Source organism: Triticum aestivum, chromosome 5B (genome assembly GCF_018294505.1).
Source record: "Triticum aestivum cultivar Chinese Spring chromosome 5B, IWGSC CS RefSeq v2.1, whole genome shotgun sequence".
Lineage (NCBI taxonomy): Eukaryota > Viridiplantae > Streptophyta > Magnoliopsida > Poales > Poaceae > Triticum > Triticum aestivum.
Window position 1 is genome coordinate 575258410 of NC_057807.1, and position 7205 is coordinate 575265614.

Here is a 7205-nt window from a genome sequence, read left to right on the forward strand (position 1 = left end):
GCCCTATGCTCCTTGGATTATGAGATTCATCAGGGCAAGATCTTCACTGAATTACAAAGCTGACACTCTGAACCACGGTAGCTACTTGCCTCCCATTGAAGTCCTCAAACGGACAGTTTCATCAGCTGATGATAAAGGCAAGGCTGCTGCTGTGATCGATGAAGGCATTCGTCCATTGGATGGTCAATTTCGCAAGGCTGCATCCTACTCTACCAATGACGATTCTGCCACACATGACTCTGCCGCAAATACCTCAGCCAAGCAAAATCCTCAAGCCACAGCTCCCAGGGTGATGACTGATCGTGAGTTACTCCTCAGTCTTCATCAGAAGGTTGATCGCAATCATAACTGGGTAAAGCGTCAGTTTGGTTCAATTCTTCACAACATGACCTCAACACACAATGCAGTGAAGAAAAACCAATACTACCTCCATGAAACCTTCAACCGTACCTAGGCTGTTCTCTCTCATGTCTACAGCGCTGCAGATCTAAAGAAAATGAGTCTCAAGGAAGAATTTGACTGGTCTGCACCTCCACCGAAGAAATTCAAGAAGGTCAAAGTTCCTTCCTTGGTGGCCAGCTCTTATTCTTCATCGCGTGACACTGATGAGTATGAAGATTTGGACGACACTGCGGCAGGCCCTACTACAACAAACAACCCCAACAACACTGGCGCTCCTCCATCAACTTGATATTCTTCAGGGGCGTTAGTCCTCAGTTTCGTTCCTTTTGGTCATTTGATGACAAAGGGGGAGAAATCTGAGTTAGTCTGCGGGTTTATATTAAGGGCATTTTTTTAAGTTACAACTCTCGTTCTTCTGAAACTTTTATTTGGATCGAGTTGTAATCTTAAACCCGATGGTGCGCTGATACTTTTGTTGCATTATGCTTTGCATGCTTATTCCTCGTTAATGACATTGCACGCATGCTGAATCTCATCAGGCACCATATTTCATCATGCATTTCAAATTCTTCATATTATATATCAAATGCGTGTATGAACTACAAGATATAGGGGGAGATCTCCATGATTTAACTCTTCAAGTGTGCATTGCTTCAAAAGCAAATTCCTCACTATGCACATCTTCAGGGGGAGTTCTACTATATCTTGTAATCAAATTCCTCAATATCAGTGTATACACTTCATATGTTTATCCCTGTTGAAAACTTAACCTATGTTGTCATCAATCACCAAAAAGGGGGAGATTGTAAGTGCCTCTAGTGCCCCTTAGTGATTTTGGTGTATTGAAGACTTATAGGTTAAGGGACTAATGCATTTGTGAGTGTACACAGGTCTATAAGTCTGTGAGGAGTTTGATATTTACAGAGAAAGTCGACCCCTAAAAATGAAGTTCTTCAAGTGAAGACTTTGATATTCTGAAGACTTTCTGAAGACTTTGAAAGTGAAGAAATTGGTGTGACCTTGAAGACTTGGTATTCATTTGTGGAACATGAAGCGTGAAGACTTTTGTTTTCGTAGTTTCATTTTCTCTCTCTTGAGTCATAGAAAACACCGTACTATTAAAGGGGGTTGAGGAAATACTAAGGAAAAATTTCCATGTGATGCTCAACTCAAAATCCTACACCTACCAATCCCTTCGAGTGAAGCCTTTGGAAATCTCATACAGTTCAGTCACTTTCTTCAGTGACAGAGACGAAGTTCTTCTGGTCGCTGATGAATTTGCTCTGACTGAGGAGTTAGGAATTCGCCAGTGCGGATTGCCTACATAGTGAAGAACATGATAGCCCTGAGGAATTTGAGAGTCAAATTTCCGATCGTTGCTATGCTGCGCGCTAGCTGTCCCAAAATATCTTATCCACCTAACGGTCATATCATTGAGGGGCATTTATGTCTTATCATGTCGGGCTGCTCCCAAGGCTATAAATAGCCGCCCCCTACAACCACTAGCTGGTTGGCTGCTCCGAGAGAACTTGACACTTGTCATTTGAGAGCAACCCATCCTCCGAGGACTTTGAGTGAAAATCATTGAGTGAGGAAAATCCCAAAAACCCAAACACCTCCAAACCCAAAGTGATTGAGCATCACAGAAGAAATCGATCCTGCGTGGATCGGACGCTTGTTACCTTTGAAGACTGTGCTTCTTCTAGATGGTTAGGCGTCAAGGTCTAGAGCATCCAAGAGGAATTGTGGATCGCCGAGTGACCAAGTTTGTGAAGGTTTGGAAGTCACCTAAAGACTTACCACGAGTGATTGCACGAGGCCTGCGTGGTCTTAGTTCAAGGAGAATACGGTGAGGACTGGGTGTCCTGAGTTGCGGCTCAGTGACTGGGTGTCCGGGACTGCGTGTCCTCGAGTTTAAATACTCAGCCGCTCCAACCAGACGTACAACTAAGACAGCAGTTGGAACTGGTCTACCAAATCATTGTCTTCACCAACCTAACTGGTTCTATTTCCTCAACCCTTCCATTTCCTCATTACTGTGTTGAGTGTTTGTTCATATCTGTGCTTGAAGACTTTGACTGAAGACTTTCTCAATTTCCTCAGTTCAATTTCTTCAGTCTGTTTGTCTTCATCTTGTGTTATCCTGTGATTACGCTTTCTGTACTCTGTGCTTGTCTTCATTTCATCATGATGACCATGCTTGTATTCCGTTATGCTTACTTCTGAGTACTTATTCCGCTGCTAGTAGTTCTTCGCTAAGGAATTTCCTCACCGGCAAATTCCTCAGTGAAGAATTCATAAAAATCGCCTATTCACCCCCCCTCTAGTCGATATAACGCACTTTCAAAGTGTGAAGCCGTGAAGTGTGAACTCGTCAAGTGCTACTTAGTGAAGAGTAGCATATTGTAGCATATATGTGTTGTAAAGATTGTAATAGATTTATTTAGTGGTATATTTGATGATTCTTTTTGATTATGTGTGTGATCTGAAAACTTGTGAAATGGAAACTTGACCAATGGGTCCACTTATGAAAATAATCTGTCAATTTTGTACATTTCTGACATGTGGGACCAATTTGAGAGATGATCATGACAAGTGGGACCCATCTGACTAGTGGGACGAGCTTGAATATATAATGGCTGAAAATAGAAAAGCAATAAATAATAAAAGGCCACGGGCCAACAATAAAAAAGGCTACAACGTTGGGCCTTGCCCATGAAGCCAACCAGAATTAACAAGGAAAAAATAATAAAAGGCTGAATTAATGGGCTCGGCCCATGTAAAACGCTGAATTGGACCGGGCTGAATCTTGTGCCACATCAGCTTGCCACGCTGGATGCCTACGTGGAATGGGGAGGCTGCTAGTGACCAAAACGCCACAGTAGGAATATTTTGGTCATAAACATCCACGACCTTCTCACAGAGAAGGTCGCTATAGTCAGTTTATGACCCTCGCTTTTGACCTTCTATTTTTGGTCACAAAAAGGTCGCAAATGAAAAACTATGACCTTTCAGTGACCAATAGTGGAGGTCACAAGATAGCATATTTCTTGTAGTGTTAGGGGTCGACTTTCTCTGTAAATATCAAACTCCTCATAGACTTATAGACCTGTGTACACTCACAAACACATCAGTCCCTTAACCTATAAGTCTTCAATACACCAAAATCACTAAGGGGCACTAGATGCACTTACAATCTCCCTCTTTTTGGTGATTGATGACAATATAGGTTAAGTTTTCAACGGGGATAAATATATGAAGTGTAAGTATTTATGTTGAGGAATTTGATTGCAAGATATAGAAGAACTCCCCCTGAAGATGTGCATAGTGAGGAATTTGCTTTTGAAGCATTGCACACTTGACGAGTATAATCATGGAGATCTCCCCCTATATCTTGTAATTCATACACACATTTGGCATATAATATGAAGAATTCGAAATGCATGATGAAATATGGTGACTGATGTAACTTAGCATGCATGCATTGAAATAAATGAGGAATAAGCATGCAGAAGAACACAACAAAAGTATCAGGCCACCATAGAGTTTAAGATTACAACTCGATCCAGCAAAGTCATCAGAAGAACGAGAGTTGTAACTTAGCAAAAAAAACGCCCATATATGATAGACCCGCTTGAAGACTAACTCAAACTTCTCCCCCTTTGTCATCGAATGACCAAAAGGGTTGAAAATGAGGACTAACGCCCCTGAAGAATATCATGATGATGGAGGAGCGCCAGCGTTGTCAGGGTCTTGAGTCGATGTAGGGCCTGCTGCAGTGTCGTCCAAGTCTCCATACTCGTCCGTGTCGCGCGATGAAGAATATGAACTGGCGACCAAGGGAGGAACCTTGACCTTCTTGAGTTTCTTCGGTGGTGGAGTAGACTAGTCAAAATCTTCTTTGAAGCCCATGTTCTTCAAATATTCTTCACCATAGAGATGATGCAGAATAGCCCAGGTGTGATCGAAGACTTCATGGAGGTAGTAATGGTTTTTCTTCACTGCATTATGTGTAGAGGTCATGTTGTGAAGAATAGAGCCAAACTGACGCTTAACCCATTTGTGGTTTCGATCCACCTTATGATGAAACTTAGAAGCAGCTCACGATCAGTCATCACACGAGGAGCAGTAGCTTGAGGACTTGACTTGGGAGCATTGGTAGCAAAATCGTGAGTGGCAGAGTCATCATTGGTGGAATAAGATGCAGCTTTCCGGAACTGACCATCCAATGGACGAATGCCTTCATCGATAACGGCTGGTGACTTGCCCTTCTCATCAGCTGAGGAATATGTCCGCTTGAGGACTTCAATCGGGGGCAAGTAGCTGAGGTGATTCTGAAAGTCAGCCTTGTAATTGAGTGAAGACCTTGTTCTGAGGAATCTCATGATCCACGGCGCGTAAGGCTTCAGCTCAAATGGTGAAAGTGCGACATTCACCAGAGTCCTCATGAAGAAATCATAATAATTGATGGGGATGCCATGCATGATGTTGAATAGCATATTCTTCATCATCCCAACAATTTCTTCATTGGATGAGTCATGGCCTTTGATAGGACTCATGGTCTTCGTCAGAATGCGATAGATGGTTCTTGGCACATAGAGCAATTCCTTCACGAGGAATTTGGTCCTAGGAGCTTGACCAGGCTTTAGAGGCTTCATGAGCACTTGCATATAGTGAGCAGTGAGTTCAGGCTCATCGTACAGACAATGATCACCTTTAGGTGGAGGACTGAGTGGCAAGGCACGAAGAAATTCAGAGGCTGGTGCCTTGTAGTGAGTGTTTTCGGTCATCCAGTCCAACACCCAATTGTTGATGTCATTAGCTTCACCAGTGATGTGCAACGTTGCATAGAACTGAAGAATGAGCACTTCATTCCAATCCACTATGTCAGTGCAAAAGTTGAGCAAACCTGCATCATGAAGCATACTGATGACTTGAGAGAAGCAAGGCATTGATTCTATGTCCATGTGAGGAATATGCTCGTGGTCGAAGACTTTGTCCTTGTTGTAAAGCAGTGAAGAATAGAAGTTGGCCTGGCTGGCAGTCCAGAAACGCTTCCTTCTAAGACGAGCATTGTCATATGGTTTGAATTCAGTGAAGAACACATGCTCGCCGAAAAAAACATCAGCCTTGAATTTTTGCTTCTTTGAGAAGGGATCCTTTGGCTTGGGTTGAGGGGTGTCGTTTAACTGCATCACCACCTCAGGAATCGCAATCTCAGGTTCCTCATGCTGAGGAATTTCAGGCACTTCTTCAGTTGCAGCCTGGGTCATCAATTCTTCATTTACAATTTCATCAGCACTAGTGGCTGGAATTTCTTCATGGACAGACGGGGTTGCATGAGGTTCTTCAGATCCCATTTGCACTTCAGTAGCAGCAGGGGACTGAGGAATTGCTTTAAGTGGAGTGAACATCGGAGAGTTGGGGTGCTGACTTTCCCAAAAGTCATCATTCAGCATAGGTGTGGTACAGCCAATGTCCACATCCTCATCTTCCATTTCTTCAACACCTGCCTCTTCAGCAGTGAACTGAGGCATAGGTGAGGAAACAACTGGGGTTGAAGGGATCTTGTCCACTTCAATTTCTTCATCCAACTACTCTGTCGAAGCAGCATGAGGAGTTTCTTCATCGGATTCACCGGGAATCACATAATCTTCACCAAATGGAACAAAGTCCTTTGATGGCATGTAAGAGACAGGAACGGCATCAATTGTATTTTCCGTTGAGCTAGTCAGAGGCTTCATTTTCTTCGGAGTTGAAGAGTCTGATGAAGCTGATGCCTTCCTCTTTTTCATTGCTGCATGCTCTGCAGCCTTGGTCTTCTTCACATCTGATGCAGATGGAAGGATCGGAGTGGGAGTGGGTGCAGGAGGTGCAGAGGACTTTGGTTCATTTTCTTTAGGCGCAGCTGATGCAGTTGCCCTGACTTCTTCATTTTCTTCAGGCGCACCGCTAGTGGATGCCCTGACAATTTCTTCAACGGCTGGAATGCAGTCATCAGCCCTGGTACTCTCATTTTCTTCAGCAGCCTGACTGTCATCAGCGGTGCTGGCATGTTCTTCAGTAGGCTGAGCAGATGCTTCAGCCTAAGGAACTTCAACGTGCACAGGAGCAGCAGCACTTGAAGTGAATTTCTTCGTCAAATTGATGAACCGGACCTTGGCGCCCTTCCAATCAGCATAGTACCGATTGAATTCATGACTCAGTTGCTTGATTTCAGCTTGCAATGCAATGAGTTGGTCAGGAGTGAGAGTGAGGACATTGTCCTTGAGATAGCGCTGCTTCTTGTACCGCGCTTTCTTCAGCCTTCTGCCTTCTTCAAATTTCTACTTCTCTTCCTCAATGAAGGCAGTCAGAACATGACTTTGACCAGGAATGAGATTCATCTCCGGCAAAGGTGTGTTAGGGTCTTTGTGCCATAGGTCAATGAAGTCGAGGATCAACTTTCGATCCAATAGAAGTGGCACATTGCTGCCTTTGGCTCTAACAGACCTGGCCTGCCTGTCTCTGATGATTTCGACAAGTGCTTCATCATCAGCCTCATCGTCATCAGAGGGCACTTGGAAGGCGACCTGCTTCTTGTGAGGACTTGGTCGAAGGCCTCGTCTAGCAGTGGCCTTTTTCTTCAGCAGAGAGGGGCCAGCTGAGGAGTTTGGTGCAACAGAGGAACTTGTAGATGCTCCTAAGGCAATTGAGATGCCTGTAGTCCTTTGGCACGTGGCGAGATGCATAGGTGCAGAGGATTTGGTCGGACCAGCTGAAGACTTTGTCGGAGGAGATGAGGACTTTGAAGGAGGAGGAGC